This window comes from Nomascus leucogenys, chromosome 3 (assembly GCF_006542625.1).
Source record: "Nomascus leucogenys isolate Asia chromosome 3, Asia_NLE_v1, whole genome shotgun sequence".
Classification (NCBI taxonomy): Eukaryota; Metazoa; Chordata; class Mammalia; order Primates; family Hylobatidae; genus Nomascus; species Nomascus leucogenys.
This window is the reverse complement of record NC_044383.1, coordinates 67,925,699-67,941,681: the sequence shown is the minus strand read 5'-3', so window position 1 is coordinate 67,941,681 and position 15,983 is coordinate 67,925,699. Positions and strand designations below refer to the sequence as shown.

At 36.7% G+C, this 15,983-nt stretch overlaps 1 protein-coding gene across 5 annotated transcripts in view; it reads right to left on the bottom strand.

The window, feature by feature from the left end:
• The window catches only part of KHDRBS2 (KH RNA binding domain containing, signal transduction associated 2), a 677,326-nt gene that overhangs the window by 345,688 nt on the left and 315,655 nt on the right, over window positions 1-15,983 (bottom strand). The window lies entirely within an intron of this gene.

The window sequence follows — 15,983 nt, the reverse complement described above, 5'->3', positions numbered from 1 at the left end:
TACATAACTTCTGGTTAACCAATAATACTAGGTTGGTGCAAAAGCAATTGCCATTAATTGCTTTTAATGGCATTATTTTTAATGGCAAAAACCGCAATTGCTTTTGCACCAACCTAATACATTTCTATTGGAAGAGACTTTTCCTAGTATTGTGCCCAAGCCATTATCAAAACCGGGTTAATTCAGTACAGGTGTACAGCAAATCAATATGTGATCCATATATTTTGTTAATGTATACTAAGTATTTAATACATATCATCTCTAATCAAAATCATTTTGTACATATTCCCATGTTTCAGATTATGAAACTGTGGTTAGAAGACTTAAATAGCTTCAGCCAATTTGGATCCAGACTCAGTTCATTTTGCAAGCAGATTTGCATTTTTTAGAATTTCAAGATGTAAAACATGGTGGAAAAGTTAACATAAATAACATTAATTATGTTTTATCTTTCTTGTCCCTCACAGAAACAACCAGCAGTTACTTCATTAAATTTCAAAAAATTAAACTAAACATGTAATTCTTGGTTTTATGTAGAGATTAGAGACTTTACATGAATAGACCTTATCTGGATTTAAAAAAGAACAAATTTGCTGTTGATGTCATGTAAGTTAACTGTATAACCCATGTTAATGTGAGTGTTTACTTGATTAGAAATGCTCGTTGTTTTAAAAGATGAAGGATCCATGAAAGAGATGGGAAGGCATCCCTGCGTTCCTGTATATATACCCTTCACCTACTCAAATCCTTCTGATAATAGCATCTTGCAGCCTGGAAATCCACTCTTCACTTCTCTAAGGATGCTTTCAAACTCTGCCTAGGACTTTTCAACTTGAGAGCTTTTCTTAGTGCCCAATTATCAGTTTGGGGAGGAAAGGCAACATTAGATTTCTTTTCTGTTTGGGTCCTGCTAAAGTGCAAGCTGCTTGTTCATTCTGGGGCCAGCTGGCTTGGGCATACATGCTGAAATAATTAAATCAGAGATTTCTTGACACTGTCCCTTTCTATTACTTCCTATGTTGATTCCCATTCAGCTATTTTTGTGTTACCCTCTCCTTACACCTAGAATTTCCTAGGGAACTCAAATAATTTTCAACTCTATTAAGCAAAATAATATGATCATTGAGTGACATTTCCTAGAGTGACATGACTAGCTCATTATGGAACTCAATAAAATAAAGAAAACAGCAGTTAATTGACCCTACTATCCTTGGAAGATACAGTGGTGATCATCATTTGCTACTTGGGATGACCCTTCGGAATCACATCTTCCATAAGCAGTGTGTCCAATAATTTTATAAACCCATAGTGCTCTTTGTAGGAAGATTATTGTACAGGAAAATTTTTTAAGTTGTCAAGAATAGTAGCTACCTGCTTTTTGTATTTTTATGAAGACTATATCATAAATGGTTCATAATCTAATGTGGAACACATATTCCTCCTTTTTTCTACTGCAGGTGCTGGTATTTTGCCCTTCTAGATCCTCCTGTGAGGCACCACACCATCACCACCACCACCAGAAATAACTCCTGAAAGTTTAGAATGTTAGTGGGAAATAACTCTTATATTGCATTCATATGAAAAATTGTAGAAGTTTTATAGAAAATAAGTCTTATGTTGCCTGGTCAAAGCTGGCTACATTTGAATGGGTTTCTTTATAAACGTTTGTTTTAACAGATTTGTGATCTGAGGGATCAAAATTGATGCCCATTTATCAACTAAGATGGGCCTAAGGCTGAGGACACAAAAGTTACTTAGGAGTCCAGTGTTCAGGACCCAGATGGCATGGCAGATTTCCAAATTCCTACCACTATAAGGAAAACTACACCTTAGCTAAACTTCCTAACAGTAGAGCTTTCAGGTGGATTTACAACCCAAACCACCACAACTCTGCAGGACAGAGGACTGCCCTTACAAATATTCCTTTCTGATTAGCTATTGCAGAACTGAAGCCAGTTTCAGCCAGCTTATAGAAGCTGCACACAAACTGTCTTTGTGTGCTACAGTTCACCTTTTGACATAAAGAGCTGAATTCCATGTCATTTCAATGCTAAAACCTCACCTCAGAGTGAACATGGGATGTATGTTATACACATGTTTACCCACTGGGCATGCCCTCTGTTCTTCTCATAAATACATATAGCTTTTCCCCCAAAACATGCTGAATATGTATAATACAAGCCCTGTGAGGCATAAGACCTAACCTGTCCTTCCCTTCTTTAAATAAAGAGCACCTTCGATAAATCATGCTGCTATAAAGACACATGCACACGTATGTTTGTTGCGGCACTATTCACAATGGCAAAGACTTGGAACCAACACAAATGTCCAACAACGATAGACTGGATTAAGAAAATGTGGCACATATACACCATGGAATACTATGCAGCCATAAAAGTGATGAGTTCATGTCCTTTGTAGGGACATGGATGAAACTGGAAAACATCATTCTCAGTAAACTATCGCAAGGACAAAAAAACAAACACCGCATGTTCTCACTCATAGGTGGGAACTGAACAATGAGAACTCATGGACACAGGAAGGGGAACATCACACTCCGGGGACTGTTGTGGGGTGGGGGAGGGGGGAGGGACAGCATTAGGAGATATACCTAATGCTAAATGACGAGTTAATGGGTGCAGCAAATCAACATGGCACATGGATACATATGTAACAAACCTGCACATTGTGCACATGTACCCTAAAACCTAAAATATAATAAAAAAAAAAAAAATAAAGAGCACCTTCGATCCACACTGGAGAGTTTCTCTTCTCAATTTGCAAGTTAATGCCAATGAAGCTTTCCTTTCTACTATTTAGCCATCCTGATGGTCTTTCAAATGACAAAATATATATCAAAAGATTACTGATTCAAAACTAGAGGTTGGTTTTTCTCTGTTAAAACAACAAAGTTTTCTTTACTGGTCTGCCCTTAATAAGAAATTATAAAACCTTTTCTTTACCTGTTAAGTAGTCTGCCTAGAAAACATTTTGTGTCTTACCAGAATAATTTCCTATGCTTTATGTTAACATTTATCACATCTTTAATTATTTATGAGAACCAAGTCCTCTCATTTAAAGAAAAAAAAACTGAGTTTTTTTTAAATTTGTTTGTTTGTTGTTGCTGTTTTTCTCCCTGCAAATATGTTACCTCCTATACTTACTTTTGAAATCTTGTATTGTCACTTAAGTAAGTGGATAACTAAAGTATTGTTTCACAGTGACCTGTGATCCTATTTAATGCAGTGTTCAATCTTTTGATATTTTTGACAATTTGCAAAAATCAAATTCTAAATGAAGTCTGCTTGACCCCAAACCAACTTAGATTTTTCAGAGAGCCCCTGGAAAATCTCTAAGGATTCATGTTCTCTCACTTTGTAAAAAGAGAGATGTTAAACTAATTAGGTTCATTTGATATGTTAAAAATGTATGGGAAGCATTGTCAAATAAGAAGAGATACTTAAATTTCCTTATATTTGTATGGGTAGATTTTATTGTTTCAGAAATTTTATGAAGTTCCTAGGAATTGGTCAATAACCTTGATCTCCCTGATATGTCCTGGTATAATGTAGTCAGTCATAATTCTATGATTTGAATTCCATAAATTAAATATTGTATTCCACAGAAACCACCAAAATCCTTTGTCAACTGTGTTGTAATGAATTCACATCATATATTTAACATGGCCATTTTAAGCTTTCTGTCATTCATAGGTAGTTACTATTAATACCAAGCTAAGAAGCAAATGCTCCACTCAGATGTGGCTGATGACAACAGTGTCAAATTCTTGTGAATTATATAATTTACCCTAGGTAATGTGATGAAGAAATAAAGTCACTGCAAATATATATATATATATCTTACTCTGATGCTTTCCTGAAAGCTCTTGGAAGCAGCTACTGGATAGCATGCTTTGTCTTTACAAAAAAGGATTCCCTCTGAGACCCATGGAAAGGACTATAACAGGTACTCTGGGATGCAACCTTCTGATGTCATTATTTAAATACTTTTAAGAAAACGGGCCGGGCGTGGTGGCTCACGCCTGTAATCCCAGCGCTTTGGCAGGCCGAGGCGGGTGGATCACGAGGTCAGGAGATTGAGACCATCCTGGCTAACACAGTGAAACCCCGTCTCTACTAAAAATACAAAAAATTAGCTGGGCGTGGTGGCGCATGCCTGTAATCCCAGCTACTCGGGAGGCTGAGGCAGGAGAATGGCGTGAACCCTGAAGATGGAGCTTGCAGTTAGCAGAGATGGTGCCATTTCACTCCAGCCTGGGCGACAGAGCCGGACTCTGTCTCAAAAAAAAAAGAAAAGAAACATACCACAAGACCGATTAAGGACTTTCAGAACTATAGTGGAGATACTGAGGAGTTCATAAGACCCCTCATAAAATTAACCAGAACAAGCAGTAATTATATGGGCGTCAGTAGACTAAGAAAGGGTGATTGTAATTTATTATGGCCTTTGTTTGAAACAGTAGTGGTTCTTTAATGTCCTGTTTTCTGAATTTAAGGAACTCTTTTCTCTTTTCTCAAGCTATTTATAATTCATACCATTTGAATTGATGATACTTTTATAAACAGAAATGAAATATTTATCTTTTTCTCTTTGTCTAATTCCTTCAGAATTGGGAAACTCTTATTGAACATTCTTATTTTCATGGCAATACAGTTGCATAAGTCCAAAGGAATGGGAATCTGTTCTCAAAAAAGTAACTGGAAACTGATTATATAACCATAGTTTGGACTGGAATGTCATATTTGAGAATTATGTGCATCAAATCAGATGTGATCAGGCAGTTTTGAGTAAATAACGTTTTTTCTTTTTTTTCTTTCTTTTTTTTTTTTTTTTTTTAATAGTGACTAAGTCTCACTATGTTGCCCAGTCTGGTCTCAAACTCCTGGGCTCAAGTGATCCCCTAACTTTGGCCTCCCAGAGTGCTGGGGTTACAAGTGAGCTACCACACATGGCCATAACTAAGACTGACTTTATGGAGCCGCTGCTTACGAAGGCCTCTTGGGAAAACTGGCCTGATACCTAGATTACATTGTTTCTAGCCTTGAATATAAGTAACAAAGGTCACTTCTGGGTGGGCTTAGGATACTTGGGATAGTCTGGGGACCTCGAGAAGAGAGGAATTCACCAAAATTTATAGGTACTTCAGGTGAAGTAGGGTGGTTGGTTCTTGGCTTGGTTTCATAGCATTGAGAAGGCTTTTGAAAGTCCAATCTGAGATTCCTTATGTTAATAAAAAACTCCAGCAGAGGAAACTTAAAAAGATCCATGTGGTCAGTTATCATTATTGCTTCACTTAGCTTATAATCAAGCCAAATCGAATGTAATCAGGACTTGTTTTGCAAACAAGAATAATTTGCCTTTGATTATCATTGATTAAAAATGAGGTGCACTGTAAAGACAAGGTTTATGTTTAAATGGAAGACTATAAACCACTCTTACGGGTTATAGATTCTAATCTTTATTGTTTTTTAGCTACTTGCATCTCTTTGTAAACTGGGTCCTACCATCTTCTTAATGTTGTCATCAATTAACAGTTCCACTTTTTCTACCACCCTCCTTACTTGGAATCACTGAGAACTAAAACTGCCACTTTCCCAAAGTCCTGTAACAAAAGCTTTCTGACTTCACATAAACACCAAAAGATTTATTGCTGAAACAGTTTGGGCCACTCAAAAATTTCACCAGAACACTTGCACCTTCCATGCTGTGCACCAGAAAATAACCGTGACTATAGCCATAGCACTTCCATTCTCACTTAAGACACTTAGAGCCCAGCATCAAGAACTCTTCTCAGTGGGCTATACTATGAAGTTAAAAACTCTATTTATCCTGTGCTTCAATCATTAATCTTTTCTGTTTCCCTTTTACAGATATCGTATTTTATAATTTTTAACCTGAAATTTCTCCCCAGAGCAATCAACCTAGTTTTTTTGTGAAATTTCTAGGGAAGTTTCAGATGGGAAAAATGTGGAGACCCATTTGGAGCCCCAGGGTTCATACAAATGTTATTTTAAAGTGAAAACAGTTGAGCTAAAGAAGCAGAAAAAAAATACGTTCTGAACATCCTTAATCTTACTAAAACAGATTTACCAAAGTCAGCTACCACAACCCCTGACTCCGGAGTGGTCTCCAGTCAGGGAGGCTCTGGCCTTAGGCACTAGGACATTCCAAAATATTGTGTAAACAAGGCTTATCAGAACCGTCCATTCATTAAAACCTGAAAACTTCCCTTCCCTAAAGTTTGGTATATAAACTTTATCTCTGGCTATTCAGTGAACTACTCAGTACTGAGCAATTGCCACACGCCTGTGTAAGTAAATTTTGTCTTTTCCTCTGTTAATCTATTGTCTGTTAACTTGCGAGCCTCCAGTTGGACCCAAGTTAGAATAGGAAGTGTTTCTGCCAACATTAAATAAGCATATTCAGTTATAATTCATTTTAAGATAAAAAAACTACGCAATTAAAGTATGCACCACATTACATATTTTTTCTGCAATTTTAAGCACAAACACAGGCTGTGCAAATAAACAAACAATAGAAAGTTGTAATCCAAAAGACTTCTGTGGTGCTCATAAACAAATCAGGATAAGAAACCTTTTTGACAATAGCCTCTCCCACCTAGTCCCTCCTATGGCTTGTTACCTTACTGGATAATGGTATGGACAGTTGCATAGGTTCTAATTAGGATATTTCAACTTTAGGAGAATCGACAGCTGTATAAATATAATGCTTACTCCTTTTTACCCTGAAATCAACCTTATGAATCTTTACAGTTCAAAGAGAAAGGTCCCAAAGACTGGAAACTTTTTAGTAATATGGGTTAGCCTCAACTGCCATGATTTTAAAGACTGATATATATATATATATATATATATATATATATATATATATATATATATATTTTTTTTTACTTCTCTCTGTGTATTAAAACAAATATTTCATAACTCAAATTTCAATATTTCAAATATCAACCTTTTCTGTAGAGATTCATATATAGCCCAGGGTCCAGCAAAAGCCTTGACCAGAAATTAAAAGCTGCCTTAGAACTACTAACTGTGGGAAACTGCAGCAAGTAGTTTGCTCTTGTGGCTCCCAGTTACTTCGTATGCAAAAGAAGAGGAGGTAACCCAAGGGGAAATTTTCAAATGTTGTTATAGGGAGTCACGGGGGTTCCAGAAGGCACTTCAGGACCACCTTGGATCAAAATGATGATCCTTTCCTATGCATTCAATGACATCAGCTCAAGTTGGACCTCGTTATATGTAAAAATTTCAGGTGAGACGATAATGTTCTGCAAGCCCAATAAACCAAAAACAATAGGCAACATTAGAGATGATGATTTCTCAGGTTTCTCACAGCTTCAGTAGTTTATGACTTAGCACGTGACTTCCCTTCATGGGCATCCTGATACTTAGAACTTCAGTATTAGAAAATACTAGGATCCAAATACAGTGTCTTCTGTGATACATGACCAGCAAAATTAAAAATAAATGACTGCTTTTATGTTATTATTTAAGCATCTACAATAAAGACTTTCCTGCGTATTTTATGTACATATGTAATTTAATGTTTATAGAACCATAGAAACATTGGGTGGATTTTGGAAGCACTAGAGTATAGTGGTTTAAAAAAAAAATGAATTTTGGAGTCAGACAAATCTAGATTTGAATTAATAGCTCTGATATTTATTATCTGTGATGTTTGAAGAAAGTTGTTTAATTTTTAAGCTTTAGCTTCTTAATCTGTAAAACAGGGAGATTGCGGACCTCTCATGAAAAGATGAAATGAGGTAACATACATAATTGCAAGTACAGTGCCTGGCATACTATAAACACTCAAATAAGGTTGAAGTTTTTCTCTCAGAGAAGCTAAGTAACTTGGTTGTAGTTACTCAGTTAGTAAAGGGTTTGAAAATGGTCTGCCCTATGCCAAAGCCACACTTTTATGTTAATGAATGTTTATTCTGTACATTAAATTCACTTGAAATAATATAATTACAAAAGTTTCCAAATTAAATTTAAATAAAATTAAATGTTGCTTTGGTATAAGGAAGAGTGTATCCATTTGATATTGGTTTAGTTATTAAGTTAATTTAAATGTATAACTTTAAGGAAATATATACTTGAAAATTACTCTAAACCAAAAAGCTCAAGTGTTTTAGAAAGATAAGAAAAAATAAACATCACTGTATTTCTTAGTCTGGTCAGGTTGCTATTGCAAAATACCATAAACTGAGTGGCTTAATCAACAGACATTTATTTTTCATAGTTCTGAAGGCTGGGAAATCAAAATCAACATGCCGGCAGATTCCGTTCCTGGTGAGGGCTCTTTCCCTGGCTTGCAGAAAGGTCACCTTATTTTTGTATCCTCCCACACATGGCAGAAGAGAGAGGGCTCTGGCACCTCTTCTTAAAAGGGTACTAATCCCACCATGGGGGACTCCACCCTTATGATCTCATCTAAACTTATTTACCCCCAAAGGCCCCACTTCCAAATACACATCGGGGATCAAAGATTCAACATAGGAATTTTGAGGGACACAAACATTTCGTTCACAGAATCTTGTGTACTTTCTTGAATTTGTACCTTTCAAATAAACTGTAAGGTTATTATCTACAATATGTTACATGGATCACATAACATGGACCACATATCATGGCGATTAACAGTACAGTTTCTATTTCATGATGGCCAGAATTAAAAATTCCAGCTTTTACACTTAATACTGTGTAAACTTGGGCAAGTGACTCCACTATTTCGGCCTTCAGTTCCTCACCTATAAAATGTGTGTAATTATAACAGTAGTAACACAAGACCAAATCCAATATTACTCTTACTAAACAGTATTACAGGAAATATCTTAGTTTTAATACAATATGCTAAATTATATATGAACCAAAAGAGTTAAACTTCTAAAATCCCAATTAATTTCACAGGAGTAGCTCTTCCAATGACAGGAATAAACCAAATAATAAAAAAGTTGAAAACACATGATATACTGTATATGCAAGTTTTATACTTTTATTTTTGCTTTAGCAATTATTATTGTCATATTTTACCTCAGAGTTATAATTTACTAAAGTGCTTTTTGCAGGCTTTTTCTTCTTGATGCCCCAGGGAACGTTCTTTTAACATAAATCTTCTTCAGAAATAAATAAGTCTATTCTCTGCACAGCTTTTACCATCAAGAAATTCAAATAAACACATTATTTATACCTTAGCCTGAATGGGATTGTTCTGAATCCCCAATTTAAAGACATTTTTAAATGGGCATATGTGGAAATTCTTTCATGCCAGAACAAATTAGTTGCCCCAAATTTACACACACAAAGGGTTTTTGTACAAATGGATGCATATAAGTGCATGATAGAGAAGCAATAGCTAGATTCTGAAGAGCACCTCAAACTCTTGTCACTTCAGTTCCAAATGCCTGCTGTCTTTGAATTAACTGTGGCAAGAATTCTTCCAGGATCAGGCCATCTATACTCCAAGTGGTCATCTGTGAGAAGGGAAATCTTTTCACAATTTCACATCCATACAATACTCACTAGATTCATGAAGGGCACAGAAAGTACTAGAAGCATCAATAGAACCAAGGGTGATATTTTAAAAAGTAGCCCAGGATTCTGAACACAGAGAAGTGGTGAGTGCCAAACACAAGTGATTAGTGCCAAACACAAGTTTACTTATCTTGAGTTTGTAGTCTATGGGTTTACTAGAGAATAGGAACCTTAAATCATACACTCTAGGCTATATCAAGGATGGTTAATTCCTCAAATAATAAAAGGGTGTTGTCCAAACAGTGAAAGAGTGTCTTGATACAGTAAGAACAGCTGTTTAATCAAGGAAAAGAAGGCAATTAATCTTGACCAAATGGAATCTACAGAAAAGTTTGTAAGTCTTCACACTGAATTAACATATGAGAGACTTGTTTTCCTACATTTCAGTTGCCTATTAATTAGTGTACTCACAAATACTTGTTTCATGGAACAGGGCAATATGGGAGTACACTTATCTCAATGAGCTTCTCTTATCTTTTCTTTCTCAATTCCAATTGGATACAAACGGGCTTTTAGGGTTCAGTAGAAGAAACTGGTCTAAGACTACAGAGGTACTTGGAAAACAGCGTTGGAATCTAATGACAAGACATAGAAAGTGGGGAGTAGGTGCTGGGAAGAAACTGGCACTCAGAGATCTCTGGACTTGCAGAGGAAGTGCATATAAGTGTACTTGTTCTCCCTGACCTCAAAAGCTGAGAAGAAACCAAGAAACGGGTTGAGTACACTTTGCCTTTGAGACTGGGAAGAATCAGGAAAACCGAAGAGCAAAGGTATCAGGGCATCACAGGCCCACAAGGGTGAGAATCACTTTGGTTTCCATTATTTGAAAGATTCCAACAATAATGTATTTCAGCAACTATATCTACACTAACAAATAAAAACAGCAACCAATACTAGCAGTCATAAAGAGGAAAATCAGAAAGAACATTTGAACACATGCCATTTGAAAACATGTCAATTGAATTGCTGGAAGAAAAAGATGAACGCTTGAATAAAAGCATTTTTAAAAGAAGTTGAGGAGACGAAATTCAGACACAAAATTTACGGTGTTAAAAGACATGATTTACCATGTACGGACAAATACAAATTAAAAATCAGAGGCTAGATTCTATCTGCTGAAAATAGATTTCCCCACTCTCCTTTTTCTCAGAGCATTTATGTTAGAAAACTTGTAATTATAAGTGCTTTCTCCTCCCTTTGAAATACATATAAATCCTTTTGGAGACTAGATAGGCCTTTTGTTAGGTTTATGACCTAGTAATGTCTTTCCCAAGGGCTCAGGAAACCATCTCTTTAAAATGTAAACATCATTGGAGATAGCATCCCTGTCTCCCAGTTTTTGTCAAAGGATAGGAGCCTAACTTTGTGGATGTCTTGTTCCAAGTCGCAAAACTACTTCCTGTCATAAAGATACAAGAAGTTTGTTTGTTTTTCCTTTGGATAAAGCCAATTAGCTAATTCAGATGCTCACCCCAATTGCCAGGTAAGGTTAGGGTGAATTATGTTTGACAAATGGTGCTGTCACATTCTCTTACTTGGGCCTACTTATTGTTTTCCTTGAAAACACGTATGTAATGGGTTGTATCTGCTTGGCTATATAAAAGTGTGAGATTTCTTTCTGTCTTTGCAATCTCTTAGTAGACTGCCTGTGATGTGCATCACATTCAGGTTTAATGCTCATTCACTAATAAAAGCGTTCACTTTCTCTGGAAAGAGGAAAGTTTTTCTCGGCTGGGAGAAGATTTTTGTTTTTAATTGTATTTCCTCATCACCCATTGAAACAAATGGTAACACATGCTGTTGATACTCTGCTCATATCCCCCTGCCTTACTATCTCCATGCAATCAGCATTGATTTATCTTTTTGCCTGAGGGCTTGCTCTGGCCTCTGGATAGCTCCACCCTAGCATAGAACAGGGAAGAAATCTGCTTTCCAAGTCTCAACTAGTGACTGGGGCGGGGTTGGGGAGGAATTGGTGTATAAATAGGCAAGGTTGTTCAACCCTTGCATGTGCTAACTTGTATGTTCTTTCTCAGAGTTCTGTAGTGGAATAAGCACCAGTTGCCCACAGTTTTAACTTGCTTGAGAATGCACCCTCTCTGGGTTTCATTCATTTTCTTATTTTACTTCCTCATGCCTCCACCTGGACCACCAGAGACCTTCCAAACAAACCTCACATAAGTAAATTTTGCCACAGTCCCTCTGCTGGGGGAACTCAATCCAAGGTAATTCAGTAGATTAAATGAAGATAGCTGAAATCAGAATTTTTGTCCAGAAAGTTTAAATGCAAAATAAAGCCATGAATTAATAAAGATGATGAAGGAAACATTAGGGAAGTGGAGGGTAGACCCAGGAAAGTTAATATGGCAATAATAATTTTTTTAAAATCTACTTATAGAAATTCTACAAAGAGAAAACATAAGAAAGAACAAAAATGAATAATGAATGTGCTGATTACAATGGCTTATTTAATTCCACACTTAATTGGAAAGACTCACAGGGTATATCACATTAAAATCTCTGAACGTGAAGTAAAACAAAAACAAACAAGAGCTCATACAAGCTTCTAGAAGTAGAACTACAAAGAAAAAATTCAACTGGCATTGAACTTCTCATCTATGAAAATTTGAATTTAGAAATAAGAAGAATAACATCTTCTGAACATCAAGCTCTCTGCTGAGTACTTCACACACATAATTTTATTTTGTACTTCAGAAACAGTACCTAGCATTTGATAACTTTTTTTTTTTTTTTTTTTTTGAGACTTGCTCTGTCACCCTGTCACCAAGCTGGAGTGCAGTGGTGCGATCTCGGCTCACTGCAATCTCTGCCTCCTGGGTTCAAGTGATTCTCCTGCCTCAACCTCCTAGGTAGCTGGGACTACAGGCACGCACCACCATGCCCAGTTAATTTTTTGTATTTTAGTAGAGACAGGGTTTCACCATGTTGGCCAGGATGGTCTCAATCTCCTGACCTCGTGATCCATCCACCTTGGCCTCCCAAAATGCTGGGATTACAGGCATGAGCCACCGCTCCCAGCCTGATAACCCTTTTTTAGCATTGAGAACTACATGACTCCTGATTTCCCAGGGCCATGGATGATTATAGTATAATAAGGCGATATGTCATCATTTTGACTTTTCTACTATAAAATATGATATTCTTCCAGGAAATACAACGTTTAGACCACCTGGAATTATGTCCATTAAAAAATTTTCAATAATGCAAACAGAAAAAGCCTATTTCTAAGAAGTCTCAATAGCCTAAAATTAGTGAGAAATTAAAACGCTCTGAGTATATGCTAAATAAAGTAACAAGCAAATCAAAAGCTGTTTGTCAAGAACATCTTTGTAGATAGTATTTTGAAATCACTTTATGTAGCATGCTGAGTCTTAGGGTAGTTGGGTCCTGTTTTCTATTTCAAGAAGAGGCATCCTCATGAAGAAAAGGCTTAATGAAGTCTGAGACAGGCATGCTTTGAGTTTGGAATAGGGCCCAGGAAGAAAGGTGGGTTGAAAAGAAACCTACGAAACCAAGTAAGAAATGAAGACAGCTAGTGAGCTGGGCAAGAGGATCTCAATAAAGTAATCTTCCCCCAGTAGATATTGCCAGAATCAAATCACTTCTGAGCCTTATGATGTTGAAAGGGTGAGTCGTCACTGCCAACCAATAATGGAAAAGCAAACACAAGTAAGTCCCAGCTGGCAGGGAGCAATAAGCCAAATGCCTCTTTTTGAAATAAATTTTCGAGGTGGAATATCAGTTTCCGGGAGGACATCTTGTTTGTGGAGGAGCCAGCAGCAGGATGCCAAGACAGCTCTGACCCAGGGCTCTGAATGGAGTGACTAAGCCAGAGAGAGGGTTAAACAGGAACAACACAATGAAAGACAACAAAGGCTGCTGAAGAAGGTCTTGCAGAATTGTACAGATGCTGCCCACTGGGAAGGCAATGGTTGCAGACTGATCAATATGGCCCTAGACAATGTCATATGGAATGTTTTACTTTGGACAGATGCGTTATGCTGTTTATCAGGCAAACGGACTGAGAAGTAAGCACCATTAGGACCTATAAAGTGGCTAACCACTTACTAGAATATAGCTGGTATCAGTGCGAAAGGGCATCCAAATTTACAGCATGTACTCAAAGTCAATAAATGCCAGGGGCAGAAAATATATACTGCTGCTACTTTTAGCTTTTGAAAATCAAACTTGATCATATTAGTTCCTGCTTACAAGTCTTGGCTAACATCTTGTTTACCTAAATTTCAACAATTTTATCCTGGCATTTCAGACTTTTTAAATTTGTCACTGGTTTAGCTTACCTGTTGCATCTTCTGCCATCCCCTTTGTGAACACCATTTTTCAATCATAAGAAAATAGCTTTCTTTGAAATTACCATCCTCTTTTAAACCTCTATGCACATTTCTTCTTCTTGCAAGGTTCAGATGGAATATATTTAGCTAGATTCCACAGACTCAGCAATGCAGAAGTGACTGCTCCATAGTATCTTCCGTGTCGTATCTTCTAAATGATATTCTTAAATATTTGGTATTATGTTACTAATATCAATTGTATCCTGCCTCAGAATATTTGGTTCCATGGGCCCTTTTAAACATGGAGTATGTTTTTCTGTAGGGGTCTGATGTGTGTGTGTGTGTGTGCGTGCGTGCTTATATGTGTAACCAGAGTGGGAAGAGTACAGTTAACTGAGGCTTTTAAAATCATATATAAATGGTTAATAACATGTATAATCTCTATACACATTTGTATTCATCATTTTAATCAAAGAAACAGCTTTCTGTTACCTGGGAAACAAGTATTTTCCAGGGGGAATGAAGGACACAGAAATTTGACCTCTTAAATATTGCAATGTCTTATCAAATGATCTTTTTCCCTTTCTATCCTTTATTTTTGTAAACTTAATGAATGCTCTACCAATACTGGAAAGTACAATCCTAGCACCAGAGATGCCTGCGAACCTGTAAGAGACAGAGTATAGACTCGCTCTTTCTTTACTCCAGGGCAGCAAGCATATTGAGATGCTACATAAACAGAAAGAAAAATAATAGTTTAAAATAAGAAGTATTTGTCCTATAGAACTGATAATTATAGAAGAGATACAAAAATATTAATAGAGTCTGCAAAATTTTAATCCAATCTCTTCTCAGCATATCCCCCTCCCCACCACTGCTAGCCTCAAAAGCCAGCATGCCTACAGCTATGGCAGTCAGCAGTAATGAACATATCTGGAGAACTAAGATCACAGACAGGAGGGCTACAACTGCCCTCTACTCCTTCAGCCCCACAAAATCATATATATGTTTTTTTTGATGTGAGCTTATATATTTAGCTGCTTGCTCCTGGTGCTAACATTGCTATAGCTCTGAAAAGAAAAATGAACGTATATTGGCTATCCACAATGTCCTACAACACCACTAGGGATTTTCTCACCTACGAAGTTATTTAAACCTTGTAATAGGTTAATGTTATCTGCATTTTGACTCTTAAGGAAACAAAAGATTTTTTTGACTATACCAGACTAAGCTTTAGGAAATGGATTGACTCAAATGTTCAGCTCAATGATAACTGACAAATTCACACGTGATAATCATATTTTACCCCATATAACAAAATAGAAAGTAAAGTCAAGCCTGAGGCTGGATCCTGATCTACAGGGTATTTTGCTGTTTACCTTGCTGCCTGCTGCTCAAGGAACTGACTGGCAGGAATGCAGCTGTTATTGGTACACAAGAAACTCCCCTTAGTGAGCTAAATGTAAGGTGCCAAGTAAATTACAATTTTCCTAATCTCAATGGTCTCAGGAATTCTAATAAAACCTTAATTCTCAGGGAGGATTTCTGCAAGGAGGAGTAATCCAAGGATATGGTTACTTCAGTCTTACAGATTCAAAGACTCCCTTTGACCAGAATAGGCATTGGGATAGAACTCACCTCTAAAAGAATGTCTTTCAAGACCAGCATGAATTGACAGCAGATTACTTTTATTCCAGAGTCAGACTGGTAAGAAGAAACTAATCATTTTCTTAAGAATCCTCTACCATTCCCCTTTTGAGACCGCCTACATCTGCCTGAAAAATAAGGATCTGGAAAGATGGCCTTGATGGTTTTGCTCTAAACAGTCACTAACATAATGTTAATGTATTAATGTAATAAATATTTAAAATGCACCTTCTTGTGAAGACTCTGTGTTATGAGTTTTTGGGGGTGGTCTCTGACCTGAGAGAGCTCATTGTTTACACAGAGAGATAAGGCAACTACATACAATAAATTCTGCTATGAGATAAAGGTCAGAAGAAAAGTTATGGGAAGTTTATTCATGGGCTTATGTACTCATTCAGCAAAGTTTACTGAGTAAGGATGCAAAATATTTATTGTAAGTGCA